The sequence below is a fragment of the Chelonoidis abingdonii genome, chromosome 5 (assembly GCF_003597395.2).
Source record: "Chelonoidis abingdonii isolate Lonesome George chromosome 5, CheloAbing_2.0, whole genome shotgun sequence".
Taxonomy (NCBI): Eukaryota; Metazoa; Chordata; order Testudines; family Testudinidae; genus Chelonoidis; species Chelonoidis abingdonii.
The window spans coordinates 72586634-72611721 of NC_133773.1; positions in this window are offsets into that span (position 1 = coordinate 72586634).

The following is a 25088-nucleotide window of genomic DNA, read 5'->3' on the forward strand; positions in this document are numbered from 1 at the left end:
TCTCAATCAGTGACAGAACTCACATTCATCTTACTGGGATTGTGTACTAAAATCAAAGACACTGTAAGATTGCAGGGTTTCTTTTAGTGCAAAGACATAACCTCTAAGTATCATGATGGTCCTTATGGCTTTATAAATTATGAGTCTATGGGACTGTCTACACTTACAGCTCAGTAGTGGCATAGCCACCCTGGTGCAGCTGGGCCACTGTAGTGCTTACTGAAGACATCACCTATGTTGATGGGAGAGCTTCTCCCATCGGCGTAGGTACTCCACCTCCCCAACAGGCAGTAGCTATGTTGACAGGAGAATCCCTCCTGTTGACATAACTGTTTACACTGGAAGTAGGTAAGTATAACTGCACCACTAATAGCCTTTGTCTACATTACAAACTGACATAAGTGTGTAGTATAGACAAGGGCTATGGCTGGAGGGATGTTAACGGACGACTTCACCATGACTGGTCCCTTGAAATATATGTTAACTTCTTATGCTAGACAATCTATTCACTTTGTATTTAGCTATGACATGCTGAATAAGTTTTCCAGACCTGAAGAAGAGTTGTGTTTAAGCTTCAAAGCTTGTCTCTCCAACGGAAGTTGGTCCAATAAAAGATATTCTTCTTCAAGTGCTTGTTCATGTCCATTCAACTTAGGTGTGTGTGCTCGCCACATGCACTGGTGCTGGAAGTTTTTTCCCTCAGCAGTATTCATAGGGGACTGGCTCTGTTGCCCCCTGGACTGGTGCATACATGCTGCAGTATATAAGGTGCCACTGGCTCATCCCCACCTTCAGTTCCTTCTTGCCGCCAGTGATGGTGCTGGAACTGTTGTTGCTTCAGCTAGCGCTGTTGCTTTCTCATTTGTACGAACTCATTGTACAAATGAGAAAGCATTCTTTGTATTATAGTGTATATAGTTTTCTTGTTAGTGTTTGTATCCCTTAGCTAATAGTTAGAGACTTTGGAGGTCCTGAATGGGACTTTGTCTCAGGACAGGGCATGCCCCAGTTCCCAGGATTTAAGCCCTATGATCGCTGCAAGAGGCCAGTGCACACAGCAATCCACACAGCAGCTGTCTATGTTGCTTGGGCGAAGGGCACATTAATGATAAGTGCAAAATTTGCAAGTCCTTCAAGCCCAGGACTAAGGTGGCATGTGACATTTGCTTAAAGGCACTCCTTATGGAGTCTGACCTCATCCTGGCATTGGAGCAATGCTCTGAGTCGGCGCCGAGCACCGTGATCTCGGTATGCAGTGCCCCACTAGGACCATCCACTGGCCAGCACTTGTCCCCTTCCATGGCTCTGTCGAAGAAGCCCAAGAAGATGGAGTGAGGTCAGCCTCCAACCTCCTGCAAGGGAAAGCATAAGACTGGGGGCAAGCAAGGTCCCATGCTGGGCAGCTCTTCACCACCATCTGGAACTCAGGCCCCAGCTCTGGTTGAGTGATGTAGCCCAGCCCGCTCCCTGCTGGCCACCCCAGATAGTAGCAGAGGACTCTATCAGCTCTGGGTATCATCCATGCTGGAGGTCTGCAGCCAGCACAGGGTAAACCTGCATTTGGACCGTCATGGTCTGTACCTCAGTGGCACTGTTCTCTGTCGCAGGGGACGTCCCCCAAGCGCTTGCCCTCCTGTAGCCGCCATGCCTCTGACTGTGAAAAGCAGACTCAGCGCAGCCCCATTCGGTCCCTGACCTTGGGGACAGGCAGAGAGTCTCGAGACGCAGCTTGCCAGTGACCGGGTACATATCTCTGGAAGCATGCATCTCCTGGCAGTAGTACCGGTCTCAGCACCTAGTATCTCCAAGACCCCGGTACCGCTCCAGAGACCGGTCGAGGGATTGACGCTACAATTCCTCAGGCCATCACCTATCCCCTAGAAGGGCATCACCTTGTGTGGATGCCCCTTCCCGGCACTGGGTCTGCTCCAATTCCTGGTCTTGCTCCACATCACCAGTGCCCTGTGGCAAACTCCTTCCTCCTTGCCCACCATCTCCAAGAGGGCTGAGCACAAGTACTTTATGCCATCCAAGTACACCCACCCTGCCCTCAATTCCCTGTTGGTAGAGTCGGTTAACCACAGGGAGCAACAGGGTCAACTTGGAGCTACCCATAAGAATAAAGATTCCAAGAGACTAGACTTGTTTGGGCATAAAGTTTATTCATCCTCTAGTCTCCAGTTGAGGGTGGCCAACTATCAGGCGCTCCTGGAACACTATGACTTTAACATGTGAAAAGCCATGGCCAAGTTTGAGGTCTCCTTTCCTGAGGCTTCTAGGAACGAGTTCCAGGCGATCATAGAGGAGGGCACAACTGCGGCCAGGGCGACCCTCCAGGCAGTGTTGGATGCAGCAGACACTGCTGCCCAAACCATGGCCTTGGACATTGCTATGCGCTGGGCATCCTGGCTGCTCCTCTCCGGTTTGTTCACAGACGCTCAGCAGTCGATGCAAGACCTCCCCTTCAACGGGCAAGCCCTGTTCACAGAACAGACAGACAATAAGCTCCATGGCCTCAAAGACACGTGCACGACCCTGAAAACATTGGGCCTGTATTTTCCGGACCCTGCCCGCAAGTGGTTCAAACTATAGCAGCCTCAGGGCCAGGGGAGCCTCCCCATAAGAAATCCAGAGGCTACAAGCAGCATCCTAACCACCAGCCTCCTCAGGTTCCTCAGTCAAGTTCAACCTGTAATAAGCTGGTGGGCTGTCATAGTAATATTCCTCGATTTGAACCTTAGTGTTCAAATATAAGGTACTAGCATGAAGTCCTCTAAGCTTAATCTCCAGCTTAGATCTGATAGGCTGCCACCAGGTCAGGAATTGATAGGGCCTGACCCCCCTTTCCTCTCTCTGGTGTCCCCAACCCTCCCCTGGGGGGACCTCCAGATAACCTGTTTCTCTGCTTCCCAAGAGATAAGCGTTCTTTTCCCTCAGGACAATTGAGATGCAAAATACCAACAGCTTGGCTTTGCCTTTCCCCGTTCCTGCCTTCCCGTGAGGGAGACAGATACCTGATACAGAGGTTTCAATTTCTCTGCCTTACTAGAAAAAGAACTTCCACAAGTTTTGAAAAAGAAAGCTTTATATAGAAAAAGAGAAAATACAGAATAATAACTTGCATAAAAATTAATACAGGCTCCTACTTAAGAAAATATGAACAACCCAGTCTGATTTAAAAAATAGCCAATTTAAATAGACCAGCAATCACACACAGTAAGTACAAAGCAAAGCATATCATAGCCGATTTTACTTTGTTTCCGTTTTGTACTCACTGCCTTTTAGTAGAATGAGAAGAAGATTGGAATTAGCAAGATAGCTTGTCCCTCACAGCCGAGGAAGCAACAAAGACCCAGCAATCCACATCTGTAAATACAACACAAAGCTCCTCATAGCCGAATTACTTTGTTTCCCTTTGTACTCACAGACTTTTAGTAGAATATTTGAGATAAGATGGAGTTAGAAGAAAACTTGTTTACTCATAGCCGAGGAAACAACAAAGACCCCGAGTATACAAATTCCCGCCCCTGACTTTAAACAATCCAGTTCTCTGATTGGTCCTCTGGTCAGGTGTTTGGTTCTCTTTGTTCCCCCTTTACAGGAAAAGAAAACTTAACCCTTACCTTACCTATCAACTTATGACATGGGCAAGCATTTATTTTGAGGGTACACCCAAGGGCAACCTACCAGACTGTTCCCAAGATGCTTCCTCCCCTATTTTGGCCAACCACCTTTCTGCCTTCCTCCCTGCATGGGCATATATAACATCGGACCGATGGCTCCTCAGTATGGTGGCATGGGGTTACACCCTTCAGTTGCTTTTTACCCCTCTTTCCTACTCCACCCCCCGTTCCTCTTCAAAAACCCTTCTTACGAGAGTCTCCTCGTGCAGGAGGTAGAGGGGTTACTGCAGCTAGGTATAGTGGAGGTCATTCCTTTAGAGTACAGGAACAAGGAGTTTTATTCTCATTCCTTTTTAATACCTAAGGTCAAGGGTAGTCTGCGACCTATCCTGGACCTACAAGACTTGAACTGCTTCCTAGAAAAGCTGAAGTTCCATATGGTCTCCCTGGCCTCCATCACCCCTTCCCTGGATCTGGGAGACTGGTACGCCACTCTCGATCTAAAAGATGCATACTTTCACATCGCCATCTTCGAGGAACACAGACGCTTCCTCCAGTTTACGGTAGGTCCTAACCACTATCAGTTTGCAGTCCTCCTATTTGGCGTAGCAACATCACCGCAGGTATTTAGCAAGTACATGTCGGTAGTGGCTGCTTACCTCAAACATCGGGGTGTCCAGATCTATCCCTACCTCAATGACTGGCTAGCCATAGGCAGCTCTAGGTTTCAGGTGCAAAAGGATGTCGTGGTGCTGATAGACACTTGCTGTCACCTTGGCCTGTTGGTAAATGACAAAAAAATCCATGTTAATTTTGGTACATAGGATAGAGCTCATCAGAGTGGTGCTTGACTCGACTTGTGCCAGGGCATTGCTGCTGCTGAAGAGATTCAGGGCATTGGTGGACCTCATAGCAGAAGTCTCCATATTTCCCCTGACCACGGCCAGGATTTGCCTGTGCCTACTAGGTCACATGGCAGTATGCACATATGTGGTGCACCATGCCAGGCTCCAGATGTGATCCCTGTAGCAATGAGTGGCAATGGTCTATTCCCAGTCCAGGGACCACCTGGAAAAGGTCATTGCCATCCCCATGATGATATTTACCTCAGTGTGATGGTGGACCGACCCCAGGACAGTCCTGGAAGGAGTCCCCTATGACAGCACTCCTCACTCAGTCGAGTTGTTTTCGGACACCTCAGACCCTGGCTGGGGGTGGGGGGGCACACCTTGGCAATCTTTAGACATGTTTCTGGCAAGAAGAAACTGAGGGTGGTGGGAGCCAGCAGCACCCTACATACTATGGCATGTGTTACACCACTCCAGGGGGTGCCAGAGCCGGTCCCCTATGGACACTGCTGAGGGAAAAAACTTCTGGCACCCCTGCATGTGGTGAGCATACACACACCTAAGTTGAATGGACATGAGCAACACATGTCAAAGACCACCAGTTATGGAAAAAGGTAACTGTCTTTTACCTCATCCACCTTGTCTTTCTATGAGTGTATAAGTCACATGAAATGGAGAGTTTTGCATGTGAGATCAGAGGTGAAGTAGTTAAAGAGTTGATTTTTTTTTCAGCATGGAACACAGGGATTTAATCATATGACTCCTATTAATGTTAATAGGAGCTAAGCAGCTAAGTCTCCGTGGAAAACACTGAGTATTAACCCCTTATATTCTAATCTTGTTTTCTGGGGGAGCAGAACAGTCAAGGCTGTTAGCGCACTATCTGGCAATGTTTTGGATTAAATAAACTGGTCTAGAAAAGTTTGGTAAATGAATACCTAACAGTGATTACCCTGGGATTAATTGGTTTCCTCCATGGAAGTGCTTTATTCTTTGGTAATAATATTTGCAGTTTTTAGCTTATTGTTAATGCCATGTATCTCAGAAATTATTTTCTGAAATGGCTTTTGATGCCATATGGATCAATAACAGATCCTAGCATGCTGACCTACATTGTCTCATTGTTTCCTTGTAGCCCCCGTTTGTCTGTCTCTGTCTGTTGTTTCTTGCCTTAGAATAGATTGTTTGGGGGCAGAGATCATCCTTCTGTTCTCTGTACGGTGCCTAGCATAAAGGGGTCCTGGTCCATGACTAGGGCTCCTGGGCACAGTGGCAATACTACAACAATGGGTTTCCAGTGGGATGTAGTATAGCTGATTAATGAGGATGTGTGCTATTTGGATAAATAAGTGGTGTGTGACATTGGTATTTGGTACTTGTTATAGAGATAGTCAATTCATGCAATTTTATTTCTGCATATAAAATTTATTTTCCGCTTCCATTTATTAATCCATAGCTTTTTGAACATAGAATTGCCTTTCATTTTGTTGCTCTACATGTGAAAGGAAAATTAGAGTTTAACATCTTAACTCACCGGGGGCTATAACATGTGGCAAAGAAGTTTGGGTTCCTCTTCACTGGAATCAACAGTCAGAGTAATTAGGGAATGTAGAAAGTGTACTGAAAGATGCACAAACCTAATTTTGAAGTTGGGCAGTAATGTATCCTTTCACTTTAAATGGCCTGCTCTGCTTGGGGTCTATCCTGAGCAAAGAAAGTTGTCATGGAAACCTCAATTGGATCATTAGTATCCAATGAGAGTAACAATACCTAGGGGATTGTGCAATCAGGTAGCCATTTAGGCTTAGCCTAGAAGGACTTGATTTTCTTTGGGGGGGAAAAAGTGCAGAATCCGTTGATTAAAGAAAGGCTGCTCTAGGGGGATATTATGATGAGCTATAAATTTTTTTTCCCTCTCTTGCAGTCAGAGGCAATTGGCAGTTTAATACACTGGATTATTCCATTGTGAAAATTGAAGCTACGTTCTAAAGCTTTTTAGAAGAGCTCTATTATAGAAGTTAGAGAAAGCTTTGTTCTGTATTGTATTCTTGCTATAAATTCTCCCTCCTTATCATATAATTTCCAATCCATTATCTGACAGAGTAATTGAGACCTCAAGCTGTATGTAGCTTGTATGATGTGACCCTGCTGAACTGTGAAATATTCAAAATAAAGTACAAAGTGCTGAAATAACCAACTGTGGCTAAAAATTTGTTATATCAATGCTTTGTGTCACAAGATGGTTGTCTTGAGACTTTGTTTGGTCCTCTGAGTCAAAGATTATTTTTTTTATGCAAAGATGTTAAGACACCAGAATCTCACAAATTTCCTTGGTATAAATTTTAGAGCAGTTGGCTAACTTCTGCATGTTTCCATGTTGTTCTCCCAGCAGACACCAGATGGTGGTAGAGAAGAAATGAATGTTGATCTTGCTAATTGGATGCTAGGGGTCTGATTCTCCACAGCTTCACACCTTGTGCAGTTCTTCACACCTGTGCAAAGTAAATCACTAACAATGTAGAATTTGTACAAGCAGCAAAGAATCATCAAATGCATGGGTATTCACTCACTAAAGCTCATGCTCCAAAATGCCTGTTAGTCTATAAAGTGCCACAGGATTCTTTGCTGCTTGTACAGATCCAGACTAACATGGCTACCCCTCTGATAATTGACACAATGTAGAATTCTCCACTTATTTACACTGCCAGTTGTGTTTTACACCCACATTGTACAGACATCAGTGACTATACAAGGTGCAAGGTAGTGGTATATCAGACACTAGATTGGATCATTAGGGTTAGTAAATGGGAATTTACCCTGTCTCCTGGTGAGCTTCAAAATTGCTGGCTGTTACTTTGGAAGTTCAAACCAATCCATTCTAATGTTATTTGCCATATAGGACACAGTTCACAGGTTTTTGGAGGTGGTAGCAGAGCACTGACTTAAAGGCACAACACCTCCTGCTGGTACTCTGGGAATTAGCTTCTTCCAGCCTCAGAGTACTCTCTGATGGCCAGTTTTTCTTCTGCCTCAGGCCCCATGTCCCTCCTGGACCCTGATGTCCCTTTCCTTTGGGGTGCTGCCCACAGCAGTGCCCCTCCACTCTGAGTCTTCCTTTCCCATGGAACCCCTTCCCCCTATTCCCACCTCACATCAGTGGGTACTTCCAGTTGTCATATAGCCCCCTTTCTCTGGGGAAAACTGCAGTCTGTGATGGCCACTCATCATTGGTAAGGGGGTTGAACCTGCTGCCTTTCTAGGCCCCACTGTCTCCCTACAGCCCCAGTACCTTCTTTGGCCTTCAGCAAGGCCTCAGCCTGGGGACTTGCCAGGCCAGAGCTCCCCAGCTCAGCTCTGCTTCAGTTACTCTATGCTCTTGCAGACAGCTAGGTACCTCCCACTCTAAGACTGGAGTGAGACTGAGCCAGTTTCTCTTTTAGCCCTTCTGTCAGGGCCAGCTGTGGGCCTGATTGGGTGTGGCCACATCTGTGGCTGCATCTTCCAATCAGTCTACCTTTTTCCCTAGGAGTGGGGTAACTGCCTTGCTAGCACGTATCTCCCGCCCGGGGGGGATGCCACAGACCCTTCCAGCCTTCAGGGCACTCGGTTGCACAGTGTCCACCAGCACTACCAGAGTGCCGGGATGGGGGTCAATGGCACTGTACCGCTGACTCACATCTGAGACTGCTCTGCCCTCAATACAAGTGAAACACTGAAAAAATGCAAGTACAGCTTTGTTTATGTTTATCTATATTTTCAAATGGACAGCGTTCTTTTTGTATCTGCCAAGTAAGTGCCTACGACTCAACTGGGGGGCTATATTAGGATATTTGAAACTCTTACTAGTTGTGGGGAGCAGGAATTCAGTAACTGGAGGTGAAATACTCTGACTTGCCTTTCATTTATGCAAGTGTAAATTTTGTGGAAGGGTTTAGCTCAGCATCCCCCACCATAAGCATTTGATGGGAGTGAAGAAGGGAACTATTTTAACCTTTCTAAGGAATCATGCAGGAGGTAGAGTGGGGGCTGGAACTGACCTGTGAAGCTCCCTGCATGGGTGCTGGTCAAAGGTGGGGATGCTACCACAAAGTCAGCTGTCCCTTCTTTCTTTTGAAGAAAGTGTGATCTCCATGTGGACAAATTCTTCTGTGTGCAAACCATGGGGATATAATTGGACCTATATATGGAGGAGCCACCTAAAGTAAATTTGTCTGTAGGATCCCTGTGGAGCTATGGAATGTGATGGAAGTATAGCCCTTGACTAAACCAGGAGCTGGACTGGGCATCTGCCTTTTTTGTCCTTAAATTATAAAGAAGAGGAAGTTCTTATTCTGTCTCATGCTACATGGTTTCTTGCTCCACCAAAGACAGTGGATGACCATCAACCACATTAGGATGCTATCTGGCAAATGAGGGGAGGGTTAAAAAGAACCCCAAATGTCCTTTACATCATTATTCAGGAAAATTGAATCTCTTTTTGACTGCGGATCCATCTTTTTCAGTTTGTAAAGTGTCATGTACATCAGTGGTGCCATAACAGTATTAATAGTATTTCAATAGATCCATACACTATTACAGTTAAAATAATTGTTAATGTCTTTATTTTTTTATTCTTGTTTTAAGGTTTGGAACGTGTTTCCTTTTGGACTGACTGTCCTAGAGAGAAAGAGGTCTCCTGTTGATCCACAAAGGTAAGTACAACAAAGACAGCAGTAGCTCAGGTTTCCCTGCACTGCATTGCCAATGTTCTGCAAGTTCATCTTGGAGGAACCACCTCTCAAGGGATGAGAACGCATAGATTACTTTCTATGTCCATTTAAGACCTTAGCTTCTTTATAAATAGGATGCTAATTAGGGCCAACTGTGATGGCAGTTTTTGTGATGTGGATACTTGTTCATTAGTAACTTCATTGATAGCAAACTCATCTCACATAGGTGGGCTAATGAACAGCCATCAGAAGGCAATGACTTTCTGCTAGTTGTTACTAATCAGCATTTGTGATACTGGTCTGGATTTGAGTAAGTGGCCTACAGGTGAAAGGCTCAGTATTCCTTCATCAACTCCTTGAACAATGCATTGATAAACTCTTAAAATGATGAGTTACACTATTAAATTTAAGGTAAGCCCTGGCAATAGAAATGTATTATGGAAATGCTAACAGACTTTTAACTAGCAAGTGAAGGTATTCTGTTCTGAGACAGGACATCAATATTCTGGGGAACAGCTGAGATGAAAAGCCTTAATTAAGGCCCATGAATTGTTGACCTAAATTGTTCCCCAAAGGTAAAATGACAGAGGTAAATACTTCCCTCTATTCTGTTTTCTACTACTCTCCATTAATTCTTCACTATTCCAAATTGTACAAATAACTGGTCAGCTCCTGTCCCCATGAATTGGTCTTGCCTGACACCTGTCTCATATTCTAGCAGTCAAATCATCTTCTCAATGGGAGCTTGTCTGCTCTTGATGTGAACCTGTTGCATTTTTTTCTGGGAAATAAATGTGATGGGAAGCTTTATGGTTATAATGACAATAATAGGTAAAGTCACCTTTTCTGGCTTAAGCAATGTTTGCATCTGGCTGTAGGATCAAGTGATTTGTTATCTTGATAGGAATTAGGACTCATGTTCTTCTTCTGTCCTCCACTTCCCTTTCAATTCCTAGCTCACCTATTTATCCTTTCACTGTCAGCCATGGTACAAATAGATTTTTTCATAAATGCTCCCTGTTCTCAATATAGAAAGATATAGCTGTAGCTCATTGTTATTGCATGATATGGCTAGCGTCCAGTACCTCTGTGTTAATACAGTTCAAGTGTTCAATTTAGATTCCCAACTTTATTTTCCCTTCACTTTATTACTGTATCTACTTAAAGCACAGTTCCACTCTGAAAAGTGACACCTCACTCATTAGACCTGCTCCTGATGTGTATTTCATCATGTCTGTTTTGTTCTGTGACAAAAATGCTTGCATTCCTTGTTACTGCTCTTAGCCTCGCAGAGCCAACAAAGCAATGAGAAAATTCTCTAAATTTACTTCCTTCTTGTTAGAACAGCAACATAATGTAGTTTTTAGCAATTCCTATCACTATGCACTCTCTCTAATTAGTAAATGGGGTTCTTGTAACACTCAGAGAGAGTTGCCATTTGCTTCACAAGTTGCCATATTGCTTCACAATAACAATCCAAGAGTCATTTTCTTTAAAATAAAGCAAAAAAGTACTTTTGTTGTCCCCCCCGGTATGGAAATTCTCCCCAGATTAGGTGGGTCTAAGGTCCAGAATAGACATTAAACCCTGGACAAGCGACAAGTTTAGGGTCCAATCTCTCATGACCCGTAAAGAATAGAAATGAAAGACTTATACCACTGGAATGAGGATATTCTCAGCTTTCCGATGGGATTACACAACAATTGCTTATAGACTTGGAATGTTCTGAGATAAGACCTTAAAATTACAACATAATGAATGGAAAAGAGATTTTAGGTCTTTTCTAGGTGTTTCCCTCTCCCTCTAAGGTCTGGGTACATGGACTAAGGCAGCAATATACCAAAAATAGCACCAATATAACATATAATTAGACCAAACCAATTTCATACCCATAAAAACATTATGCTCTCTGTGTGTGAGTGTAACATAACTACACACACACACACACACACACACACACTCTTCTCACATAACTAAAATAGTTATATCTGTTTGACCTTTCTTTGTAACAATGTTACAGCAGGTTGGCAAGTGGCTCTGTATAGGAAATTAACTCTGAGTAATTCTAGCCTCTTTTCCCTTTGAATATAGCCACATGTTACTGTTTGTAAAGATTGAAAAAGATGTGGTGGCCAAATAATAGCTAGAGTGGTCTTGTGGAGTGGCTTTGCACAACCGTTTGCACAGATGCTGAACCCCCCCCCAATGACAAGCCATTTATGTAACAGTAGCATATGTTGTACTGAAAATAAAGCAAAAAGAAGTGAAGGTTTCCTTCTCAGCTCTCCTAACCCTCACTACCTGTGAGCCTGACTGTGGTCTTCAGCCTCTGAACTGCTGCACCATTTGGGAGAAGATTAAACCATTTGGGCCCGAAGATTAGAGGACAATATTGGGCCCAGGTCGCTCCACCCTTCCAGACCTACAGAGCATGTTCTAACTAGATAGGAAGCTCAGAAGCTTATATTGGACTTGGAGAGATGAATGGTAGGAAGTGACTCTGGTAGGAAGGGAGGGTTATGCCAAGGGCATTCCAGTGTGTGGGACTCTGATTGACTCTCATAGGGCCCTGGGCTGGAGCCAAATGAAATGGGAAGCCCAGTCTCCCTACCCACTGTCCTTGCTATAGGAGGGGCATAAGCTTCATTCCCACCCCAATGGCAAGGACATTGAAAACATGAGGTAGAGCTAAGCCCATACATGGGTGAGGAATTGGACTGAAAAGCCATTCTGCTGGGGTGCAAGGCTAGATATTGGGTGTTCTACTGTAGTGGGTGGGTGGTCATCACTCCCCATCAGAATCAGAGGGAGGTAACTCTGTCTCACTATGGTACAGTGATCAAAAGTCAGTTAGTTGGGGAATTAGCTTCTCTTAGCTACAATTGCCAGTCTATAGCCCTGGACCTTTGGGTGGGCCCAAGCAACAATCAGTCTTTAGCCTGACCTCCTGACTAGGGATGACAGCAAACATAGGCCATGTCTACCCTACAGAATTAAGTTGACTTAAGTTGCGTGGACTATCATAAACTGCTGTAATTACATTGCTTGTACATGTTCATACAATGCTCCTTGTGTCAGCGAAGCACATCCGCAGTTGGTGCTCTAGCATTGACAGAGAGAGCAGTGCACTGAGGGTAGCTATCCTACTCTGCAAATTGCCACCTTCTGCAGCTAGGAGTTCTGAGAATGGATCAGAGTGCATCATGGGGGTGGGCTCACCTTGGAGTAGGCACTAGTGGAATCAGGAAGGCTTTGAAGCAGCATTTTGACAATGAGCTCCAGTAATGTGTTTCTGTAATTCATTCAGGCAGGCATTGTTTACATGCCACCTTGAATGACCCTTGCAATGATTGCTGCCTGAGCATTAATTGTAGTCTGCAAATGTGCCAATTGCCACTGTGAATGAATTTCTGCAGCAATTTGGGAATGTTGGTGGGACAAGCTCATTATCCCAGGCTGGTCTCATTGTTGACTAGGGTTTGCCAGCAACAGGACTAAATGCTTCAGCAATTGGGTTTAGAGCTGAAGATGTGGAGCTCTCTTCAGGCTCTGCCGATGGAGGCTGGAATCTGGTGTCCATTCTGGGATACTCAATGATAGCGTCCTCCTCTTCAGACTCGCTCTCAGATGTGCTAAATAAGGGTGAATTAGATCCACTGGGCCCGCTGTGCATGCTGGGTGGTGGATTTGATCCAGCACCAGCCACAATTGATTACTTTGACACCGATCTATGTGCTGAATATCTAAGCAGAGCAGGAGCAAACTGTATTTACATAAACACACCCAAAGTCTTTCCCCCCCAGCTAGCTGTCAGGAAAGCATTCATTCAGACCCTACTCACATGGGCATGAACCTAGAATATGTGCATGGTTTCAACACCTGAAATAAATGTCTTCACATCCAGGAACAAAAACCCATATAGCTCTGTGGACAGAGATGACCAACCTACTCACTCTTTTGACACATACCTCACTCTGTTAAATAGTCTTGGTCCTATTTATGAACTACATTCTAACACTAGAAAGATTATTTTGTACTTGAATAATGGACATCATATTAATTTCCAGTGAAAGAGAATGCAAGTCAGTTTTCCATTTATCCTGAATGGAAAATATGAGATATTCAGTTCACATGTTAAAGTTAATCTATTTTTGAAAGAGCTTTATTGTTAGCAGTGCCATGGAAAGAATGTCACACAATTATATAAAGAGCTGATCAACTCAAGCAATCATAAAACTTTTCCTTCAATGCGGTAGTAAATGAACTAATCTTTATCCTATTGCTTTCCTTTATCTTTCTTAATCTCCTCTTCTCAAAAATCTTCATCACCCCCTCTCTCTTCTATTTTCCCCTCATTTTCCATCTCCCATCTTTCTCCTCTGGTTGTTTATTTACTTCTGTCTTTTTATAATACTTCAAAATCTCCTTTTCATCTGCTAAGTATTCTTATTTCCCTAAATTTCTAAGAAAGTGGGAAGGAAATTCTGTTGCAGAATTTATATAGGCAATGCTGTAATCTATAGTCATCCTGCTGTATTGATGCTGTTGGGAAGATATTTTTGGATTTAGTTTCACTTGAAATTGGATTAATATTGGTAAATGCAACAGTAATTCAGGCCTGGTCTACACTACGCGTTTAAACCGAATTTAGCAGCGTTAAACCGATTTAACCCTGCATCCGTCCACACAACGAGGCCCTTTATATCGCTATAAAGGGCTCTTTAAACCGGTTTCTGTACTCCTCCCTGACGGACAGGAGTAGCGTCTGAAATCGTATTGCCTGTCGGATTAGGGGTTCAGTTGTGGCTGCACAATCGACGGTATTGGCTCCGGGCGGTATCCCAAGTGCACCATTGTTGACGCCGCTCTGGGAAAGCATCTGAACTCGGATGACTGGCAGGTAGACGGGAAAGCCCCGCAAACTTGTTGATTTCATTTCCTGTTTGCCCAGACGGGCTCCATCAGCCGGGTGGCGATGCAGTCCAATCTAAAAACAGCTCCAGCATCTGATCGTACGGGAGATACTGGATCTGATCGTTGATTATGGGGAGAAAATTCTGTCTATTAGAGCTCCCATTACAGAAGACGAAATAACAAGGATTTGAAAAATCTCCAGCTGTGATCAGATTAGATGCCACCAGCACAGTTGCTATGTGACAAAGCGTAACAGAAAGCAAGAATCAAATGCGCTCATGGAGGGAGGGGGTACTGAGGACTCCCGCTACCCCACAGTCCCCACAGTCTCTGAAAAAGGCATTTGCATTCTTGGCTGAGCTCCTATGCCTGTAGGCAACATATTGTCCAGGGTGGTTCAGGTATATCTCGTCATTTTACCCCCCCTCACGCCCTGAAAGAAAAAAGGGAAAAAAATTGTTTCTGACTTTTTCAATGTCACCGTATGTCTACTGCCTGGCTTGCTGGTAGATGCGGTGCTGCGGCCTGAAACAGCAGCACCTCTCCCTTCCGCTTCCCTCCCCTCCCCGGTGGCAGATGATACAGTACAAAATGTACTGATTTAGGTTGTCCTCATCATCCTGGAGTGCCTGGTGGCCTCGGTGTGATGGTTAGTCTTGGTGGAGGTCTCTGGAGTTGAATAAAATCTTAGGATACCTGGTCATTCCCGCAGACGAGATGCTAACTGAACTTAGAACGATAGAGTCTATTTGCAAACCAACGGTCCTTGTTTCATCATTGCAGCTGGGGGCTGAGCTCCATCAGCGCTCTCCCGGCTTCACTGTCTAAGAAAAGAGTTCTGATAACTGCAATTCTCGCGCACTATAGCATAGCAGGGGGAGGTGGCTCCTCTCTCCCCCCACTGTTCTAGTGTCTGCCTGGACTATCATAGCAGCGGAGGCTGCCTCCCTCCTCATTTTTCTCACTAAAAAATGTTAGTGTTTCTTTATTCCTGCATTTCTTTTTATTACTTCATCACTACAGACATGGACTCATTTGAGGGACACGCGTAGCAAAACCTGGGGTCCGGCGTTGCTTCAGTAGAGGGCTGGGGGAGGAGGGAAGCAATGGGTGGGGTTGTTTCAGGGGGACCCCCTAGAACGGCATACAGCTCATCATTTCTGTGGGATCTGACATGGAATGGCTGTGCTCTCTGGTTCTCTAGTAGACTTGCCCCATATTCTAGGCAGGACTGACTCTATTTTTAGATAAAACATAAAGGAGGGAATGACCCAGGGAGTCATTCCCATTTTTGCCTTTGCACCCCCGGCCGACCTCAGCGAAGGCCAGCCAGGAGCACCCATGACAGCAGCAGACGGTACAGAATGACTGATAACCGTCATCTCATCACCAATTTACAATGGCATGGCAGACGCTACAATAGGGATGGTAACCATCTCTGCTACCTTGCAAAGGCAAATGAATGCTGCTGTGTAGCACTGCAGTACCGCCTCTGTCAGCATCATCGAGTACTTATGGTGACAGTGACAAAAGGCAAAACGGACTCTATGGTTGCCATGCTATGGCATCTGCCAGGACAATCCAGGGAAAGGGCGCGAAATGATTGTCTGCCGTTGCTTTCACGGAGGAAGGAATGAGTGATGACATTTACCCAGAATCACTCGTGACACTGTTGTTGCACCATCAGCCACTGGGCTCTCAACCCAGAATTCTAAGGGGCAGGAGAGACTGCGGTAACTATGGGATAGCTACAGGATAGCTACCCACAGTGCAACGCTCCAGAAATCGACACTAGCCTTGGTAAATGGATGCACACCGCTGAATTATTGTGCTTTTTGTGGCTGCGTGCACTCGACTTTATACAATCTGTTTTACAAAACCGGTTTATGTAAAATCAGAATAATCCTGTAGTGTATACGTACCCTCAGTCTCTCAGCAGAAGGCTATAAAGAGTACCACAGAGGATTCAGATTAGAAGCACTGCTTTCATTCGTTCAGCCAGGAACAACAAACTTCCCTCTTCTAATACCATGCTGAAGTTTAATGCAGCTATGCTATGTGATTTGTTCACAGAAACTATATTCTTAGACTGAAAATACATGGTGCAATATGTTACATTAAAATGTCTTGGTTTCTCCACTCCCAGTTCCAGATCCCAGACACCAGGTTGTTATCTCCCACACTGCTCTGAGTCATCAGAGCCTTTGTTCTGGCCAGGTCTTACATTTCTAATCAGATTGTATTATTCTTTTTCTTGTGCTGCACCAAAGAGAATGCATGAGCATCCCTCCAGCAGGAACATCGCTAGTCCTCTCATATGCAGCTGAGCACCACAGCAATATCTTGCAGTTGGCAAGGCTACATAAGGCATTCCAGGAATCATACCAGTGGTCCTTAATCTCTTTGGTGGTGATGCAAGCTTCATCTTCATGTGTGGTGGGTATAATAGGCCAGAGGCTAAGCCTTCCCTGGTGCAGCTGCCGCCGACCCACCCCCAGATACCTGGCCCTGCCCCTTCTCTGAAGCCCCCACCATCTGCTGTTGTCCACTGCGGCTAGCTGCGTCCCTCCTCCTCGGGGGCAGGGGAGTGAGGAGGGAACGTGGCAAACCAGTGGTGGGCGGGAGGGTCCAGTGGAGGAGTGAGGCCTGGCGGCTTGCTCGGCCATGTACTGGGGGTGGCCAGGTGTGGGGGGAGGGTGGCTGCGCACACCTGACCGGTGGCTCGGCCCAGCCCATTGTGGCTGTGACTGTAGCCGGTGGCTTGGTCTGGCCCTTGGGGGCAGGGAGTGGCGGCTTGGTCTGGCCTTATTGGAAATGTCTGGGACGTGGCTCGGCATGGCATGGTCAGCATCTTGGCCAAGTTCATCCCATCCATGGCGCTGCTCAGCCTGTCTGGGGTGCAGCTTGGACCAGCATGGCTGACTGGGGGGGGCAGCGGCTCGGCCCTGCAAAGCTGGATGGCTAGTACTCTGGAGTGGGGTGCCCTCAGGGATCCTTCTGTTATGGGGGGGTAGGGTCTGGGCTCTGGCGTGGGGGGGAAGTGGCTCAGGTGGAATGAGCGCAGCCAGCAGGCTAGCCTTCCCAAAGCGGGGGTTCACCCATTGCCCATTTTCATCTTCCCTTTGCATCTGAGGCCTAGGCTATACTTGAAAGTTTTTCTGCTATACCTATGCTGGAAAAACCTCCCTGTGTAGATGCAAAGTGCATTTGCCAGGATAGTTTATTCTGGTTCCTCAAGGGAAATAAACTCTATTGGCAAAAGCACTTTGATGCTGGTATAACTCTAAACTAGGGCATTTGCCAGCATCGAAATATTACAAACAAGCAAGCAATCACACCCCTAATAGATACTGGCAAAAGTTTCCAGCGTAGTCCTCTCTTGAGAAAAGTCATTGCCATACTGATCTGCAGTTCCTATTAAAGCAGAAAGCCAAACAAGGGCAGGACTCCAACCTGTTGCTGGGTGTGAGCATGGAATTGGATCACGTGCTTCCTCTCCTCTGCATCTCTAATGCCAGGGCAGTGGGTGGGGCTAGCAGGAAATCTGGTGGTGAATTTTGTTGGCCGGACAGTCGTGCAGATTAAAACAACCAACCTGGCAGGACACACATCCTGACATCCTCTTCTGTTAATTAGCCCTGGTTATGGCAATAATTCAAAGGAGCAGGACAGACTCATTTACTCTTTCAGGGGCGAGGTTAAAAAGATGCTTTGAAAATGCATTGTAGAATGTAATGTTCTGCCTGTTGCATGGGTAAATTGAATGATGCCTATTCATAGCATTCCTTCATACTCCCCACATTTGCAGCCCTGTTCATCGTGCTCCTTTGAAAACATCAGCAGCAGCACAGCTCAACTGATTCCTGTCATTCTCTCTATTTTCCTGTAATTTTTAAGAGTTATAAATATTCCCATTTTAGGCCAGGTGAATCAACTCTAGCTGATGCTCCAGGCTATTCAGATGTTTCCTTCTGACCAGTAGGATGTTCTTACTCTGGCACAATGCTTTTCTATATGTACTTCTCTCTGTCTCTACCTCTCCCCACTCTTTTTTTAAAACCCTCTCCCTTCTCCCTCCCTTCTATTTTTTTCAGTTTTCTGCCCACTCTACTCCCCCTGCTTCCCCAGTCAATATCTCTTTCCCCCACTTCATATGTGCCCTGTTGTTACTCTGTCGGTTCTCTTACTACAGTGCACCTTCTTTTACTTTTCCCTGCCCTCCTTCTTCCCTCTATGTTTCTGTTCCCATCACATTCTCTGTCCCTTTGATCCTTGTTGACTTTCCTAGTCAGTCACTTTTTCCTCTTGTTCTCCATAATCTTCCAGCAAACACTTTTACTGTCCCTTTCTGTGTCCCTCCTGCACTCCATACTTCCTTGCCTTCCCCACCACAGAAGGTTCACCCACTTTTCCTATCTCAACTGCTCCTTTTGCTCTCTCTTACACTGTTTTTCCTTACTCTTTACATCTGTTCTGTTCTCCTTTTTTCACCATTCTCATCCCCTGCTCCTCATTCTCAGTCTTTTCCATTAACTGTGCTGTGGCTATCCTTTGGTATTGTGATAGCAGTAAGAATGTTACGTGAGGTGTTTCCCTAGTTCCCTCTCCCGATCAGATTGTTTTATACCCACTTGCTACATCTCTTAGACTGTAAGCTCTTCGGCGACTGTCTCTAACTTGTGTTTGTACAGCACTTAGCACAATGGGAACCCAATCCTGTGCAGGTCTTCTAAGGCTCTTTCTTAATATAAATAATGTACAGCGTTGTTACTTTGAGCAGTCATCAGCTAGTACCATAAATATGAAGCTAATGCAATGCAGGGATACAGACTATCTTTTTGTTTTGTGCCTAGCACTGTACAATAGGGTCTTGGTCTATGACTAGGGCTCCTAGAGACCACACTAACACAAATATAATTATTTATATGCTCTGCTTTACCGCTGTATTATGAGGGTAGGACTCCTTTGTCCCAAACTCTGCACATTCCAGGAAAGGATCCTCAGAACAAGTAATTAAATGGGAAAAGAGCTGTATATAAAACTTTTATAATGGAACATGTTGTTATATCTGGGCTGAGTTTCAAGTTACTCTGCATCATGCTTTGGGCAAGTTTCAGGTGCTCGTGAGAGATTTATAGACTTGAAGTTTTCATGATTTTGATGAGTTTGGCAGAGCCCTTTGGAATGGACAATACTCTTTTTGCACAGCTGAATTTGTGGTCTTTTAAGACCACAACTGAAAGAAGTTAATGTTCAATAGATTATAGGTCTGTTTGTACTAGCTAAAAATATCACACTCTGTTAGACTCTATCTTGATTCCTGCAAGTGTCAGCACCTTCTCTTACCACCCTATGTTAACATTCCCAGTGATTCATAAGTGCCTGAATATCCATTGAAAAGTGATTATTGGAAAATTGGGGTTCACTGTCTAAAGATCACCAAGCCCTTGCATCTCAAGGAACCAACCCAAAGAAGTGGGTCTTAAAATATAAGCTCTTTGGGCCAGGGGCTTTCTCATGTGTCTTGTATACTGCTCAGCACATTGGTGGTTCTTATATCATAAATAGTAAAGCTTGAGGACAATTAGCATTCAGTGTTATGTTTTTACAACCCCCCCACAAAATTACTACCATCCATATTAATTGATGTACTAATAGCCTGAGACTCCATAACACCATGTAAGCCTTGGACTTAAATTTTTAAAGTGAACTACATGCCTAAAATAAGTGCATTGGTGACCAGCCTCACCATTTAGGGATAATTTAATGATACCTGATGTGCAGCTTGTGGTATCTTGCTCACTCAGGCTAATAGAAAGTTTATTTTTTAAAAAGCATTCAAGATCATTCTGTATGATAAAAATATGACAGCGAGCTGAGCTATAATACATTGACTCAGTAGTCTGGCAGGTGCCAAGGCAGCTGTGACATTGTGGCAGGCTATATGCTGTTGTCACAGAAGAGTGGAAAGTGGCTGGCAGAACTTCAGTGGAGCTGGAATGAAAACAGTAAAAGCTAGCTTAAAATTAGTTATGTAATTAATTTTTTTGTTGTTTGGGCATTCAGCACCTATGTTTAGCTCATCTACACAAGAATGTATTTGTCATTCTTCTTTTAAAATGGACAAACTGATAATTTAAAAGCAAACTGAAAATAATCCCCAGGGTTGGAGCTTGTATACCAATTTGTTTCTAAGAGCAGATAGGAGTTGCTGACTATACACTAACAGCACAAACAAGTAGTTGACTCAATTGCTATAACTAATTATTAGCTACGTTATTAGCTACGTTTTGGAATTAAAAGTATTGATTTTCTACTCATACTGGTGGAATCAAGAGTAACTGTGCTGAAGTAAATGTTGCTGGAGAATGGAGAATCAGGTCCATTATCTTTGAAAGGAGCTTTTTTTTGTGGGGAGAAGGGAAGGGCTTAAAAGCCTGCTGATTTTCTAAAGCTATTTATGCTTGATTCCCTAGAAGAGAAATTAAATGGTTCAGATTTGCAAGCATAATTGCACACACAGCAATGAGAGAAGGTACGCATTAACAGACTAATAAAACAGAATGCTGGGCAAATCTGAAGATTTGATAGCTGAATATTTGTGTAACTAATCTTCTCCTTCTGCTTAGTTTTCTGGTGAGAAATTGACCCGGATCCTCAAAAGGTACTTAGGCTCCTAACTTCCATGGAAATAAATCAAACTTCAGGGCCTAAATACCTCTGAGGATCTGGGCCATTGTTTCTAGTTTCATAATCTAGTTCTTATAAATAATCAACACCAAATAATGTTGCATGGATATACAAAACCCACCAGCAAACCTACAGTGTGTGAGAACCTACAGTATGTGGAAAAAGAATGTAGAGCTGATTTCTTAGCTGATTCATAGTTTTAGTCTCTTGTTTTGGTCCCAAGTTGTGACAAGGGCTGCTCCTCCAGATCTAAATATCATCTACTTCTTACATACTCTTTTATTTACATAAACAGTGCAAAGGGATTCAGAGATTGGTGGCCTCATCTATTCCTGTGAATTTGCAAGAGAAAGATTTTTAAGACTAGAAGGACCATTAGATCATCTAGTCTGACCTTCTGTCTATAACAGGCCATTAAATTTCAGCCAGTTACCTTTGGAATGGGCCCAATTTGTCTGACAAAAGTGTATCTTTGAGAAAGGCATCCAGTCTTGATTTGGAGACAACAAGATATGGGGGAAAAAAATCTACTCATTCCTATGGTAGTTTGTTTCAGTGGTTAATCATTTTCACTGTTAAAAATGTGTGCCTTTTTTCTAGTTTGAATTTGTCTGGCGTCAGCTTCCAGGTATTGGTTTTTGTTAAGCCTGTCTCCACTAGTTAAGATCCTGTTTGTATCCAGTATTTTCTGCCCATGAAGGTACTTATAGTGCATATTTCTTTTACACAGTAAAGGGAAAGCAGTGGGAAAAGAAACAGTTCTGGACCCAGGTTTTTTCTGAGTTGCTTCACAAGCTATAACAGAAATAGCTCAATAGCAGTCTTGAAGGGTCTATAAATAAGAGTTTTCCTTCTTACAAACAACTGCTTATTTTTTAAGAGGCGACTATCCTCAGGCTAGTCTTACCTCTTTAGTTAAAGTGATCACTGGGTTCAATTTATGACAGCAGATAACTAAGTGCTTACTTTGTGCCAGTGCTGGTCAGGGCTGACTCCCAGAACCTCTAGGCTTGGCAGTTCATAGCCCTGGCGCCTCTGGGCTTGGAACGTCAGTTATGAAATTTAAAAAATTGCTTAAACTCCAGCACCTCTTTCATTACAAATTAAGCACTGCAGATAACCTCTATGATCAACCATTCATGGTCAGACAAAACACAATTCTTCATGATTACTCTCAGCAATCAGTAATGTATATTGGTCACCAGCATCCACTGCTCGAAACAGAATCAGTTATGGGTTTTATACAAGGGATACTGTCAACTTGAAATCTTGTCAGTTTAGAAAAGAAAAGTAGTTTCAGATAGAGGGCCAGGGGCACTATCTTCCTCCCAATTTTTTGTTTTACAATCACATTTGTCTGTTTAAAAAAAGATAAAAAATTGTTCACTCCACCGCTGGTTTGAAACATCACTTCCTCATGAAATACTCCTCCGATCTAAGGCCACATTATTTTCTTTGATGAAGTCAATGGAGTCACACTGATTTACAACAGCTGAGGATCTGACCTTATTCTTTTTTATATTATGGTAGTACGGTTGTGTATTTGGTTGTCGTGGTAACAGAATCTTGTGTTGCTATGGGAACTGAATTAGATTATTAGGGGATAGCCCAGCCTGTTTGGCTGGCTGTTGGTTAGTTCTGTGTGTGGCAATAAATGGCTGCTTCAAGGTTTACAGCTCTCTGTGTCTTCAGTGATTTCTTCCTAAAACTGTTGCCCCCAAGGATATAAGTACCCAAAACTGCCAATCAGAATCAGGGCCCCATGGCACTAGGTGCTGTACATAGAAAGATACATTCCCTGCCCCAGGAAGCTTGAGCAGATGGTTTTAGTTCTTCTTCGAGTGCTTGCTCATATCCATTCCAGTTAGGTGTGCGCGCGCCGCATGCACGTTTGTCAGAAGATTTTTACCCTAGCAACCCCCGGTGGGTCAGCTGGGTCGCCCCTTGGAGTGGCGCCGCCATGGCGCCTGATATATACCCCTGCCGACCCGACCGCTCCTCAGTTCCTTCTTACCACCCATGTCGGTCTTTGGAACAGTGGAGCGCGGCTTAGCTGTCCTCCACTTCCCTAGCTACTCCTTGTTTCTTCGCTATCTTGTTGTATATAGTTGGTTTTATCTGTAGTTATAGTTAGTTTGATAGTTCTTAGATAGTTAGTGTATATAGTTCAGCGGGGTTTGGGCATTAGCCCTTTCCCCGCACCCGGTGCCGGGGCCCATGCCTGGTTCACCGGGGTTTAACCCATGCTCGGCCTGTCATAAGTCGATGCCCACAAGTGATCCCCATGACTCGTGTCTATAGTGCTTTGGGGAATCGCACGTTACAGATAAGTGCCGTATTTGCAAGGCGTTTAAACCGAGGACAAAGAAAGAGAGAGACTTTCGCCTAAAGAATCTCCTCATGGAGGCAGCTTTGAACCCTCCGTCCTCGGAACCGAGCACTGAGCACTCTGCTAGCAGCGCTTCTCTGGCACCGCGGCACCGGCCATCTCTGGTGCAGGGACCTGCTCGGCACCGATCTCTCTCCCCGAAGCAGAAGAGGTCGAAGTCCTCCACTGCCTCTGTGCCCTCGGCGCCACAAACGCAGCCTCGGTTGGACCGCCCGGCACCTGCACCTGCCGCGGCACCGACTGCTGTGGTACCGTCAACTCCGGTCCCGCAAGGGCCATCAAGTCCGGTCCCTGAGAGCTCTCCGTCGAGGCCTGTGGTTGAGCTTATGGTCCCCTCTACACCGGAGACATTCTCCGCAGCCAGGGACCTTATTGCCATGACGGAGTCTGTCCTGCCTCAACCCCCGGCACCGCCGGTGCGGGTACTACACTCCAGAGGCAAGCCAACTATAATGAGACCTCCTTCAGTCGGCCCGGCAGACCGGCACCAATCACGATCCAGGTCCCAGTGCTGCTTGCGATCTCATAGACGATCACGGTCCTGACGCCGCTCGCAGTCCTGGCACCGCTCGCCTGTCCGGTACCGGTCGTACTCGCGGCACAGATTGACGTCTCGGCCTCCATGGTACTCTCGGTATCGCTCCAGCTGCCGGCACCGCGGCTCTCAGAGCTGTTCACATCGTAGACCTTCGAGATCGAGGTCCCGGTCTCGTTCTTGGCACCGGTATGACTACAGGTACCGATCCCCGGTGCCGAGGAGATCACTGATGGCGAGACAGAGGGACTCTTATCACGGTCTCTCAGCTCCTCCCTGGCCGTCCCGGCACCCGTCCGTGTCTTCTCAGGCGGACAGTGCGTATGCCCAAGACAGAGACACTGATGTGCCCACTGCAATATTCCACGAGCCCCGGGCTCAGGATCACGGACCTCAACAGTGGGCATTCTGGACACCCTGGGCATATCATCAGGCCCAAGGTACACATCCAGGCCCATCATGCTCTGCCACATCAGAATACCGGATGCCGGAAGCCACTATTAGCCGCCCTCCTCCTTCTGTTTCGAAGGAAGTGTCGGTCCAGCCACAGGACTCCCAGATCCCAAAGGAGACAGAGGCTGTTCACCAAGAGGAGCCCTCGACTGACCCGCTTGTCCCAGGTCTCTCCTCATCCTCCTCCCCTGACGAGGCGGTAGCTGGAACGTCGTCGGTAGGCCCTCCACCAATCGACCTGAGGGCCCACCAGGATCTGCTCAGGCGTGTTGCACAGAACATGAACTTGCAAGTCGAGGAGGTCCCAGAGGTAGAGGATCCAGTGGTGGACGTCTTAACATCGGATGCCCCCACAACAGTGGCCATCCCCTTTATACGGACAATCCAGGCCAATGCCAACACAATCTGGCAGTCTCCAGCCTCTGTCCCACCTGCTGCCCGGGGAGTGGAACGTAAATATATGGTGCCCTCTAAGGGCTACAAATATTTATGCGTCCATCCCCCTCTTTGCTCCTTCGTTGTCCAGTCGGTCAATGAGAGGGAACGCCATGGCCAGCAGGCCCCAGCCCCGAAATCAAAAGATGCGAGGTGCATGGACTTACTGGGGTGCAAAGTCTATTCCACAGGGGTGCTCCAACTCCGCGTGGCTAATCAACAAGCCCTCCTTAGCCGCTATAATTACAATACCTGGGTGGTGGCGGACAAATTCAAGGAGTTGCTCCCGCAGGACTTCCGACAGGAATTTGCAGCCATCCTGGATGAGGGAAAAAAGGTGGGTAGAACTTCCCTCCAGGCTTCCCTGGTTGCCGCGGACTCAGCGGCCAGGACCCTAGCCTCCGGGGTGACTATGAGGCGTATCTCATGGCTGCAAGTCTCAGGCCTTCCCCTGGAGCTCCAGCATACAATCCAGGACCTCCCCTTTGAAGG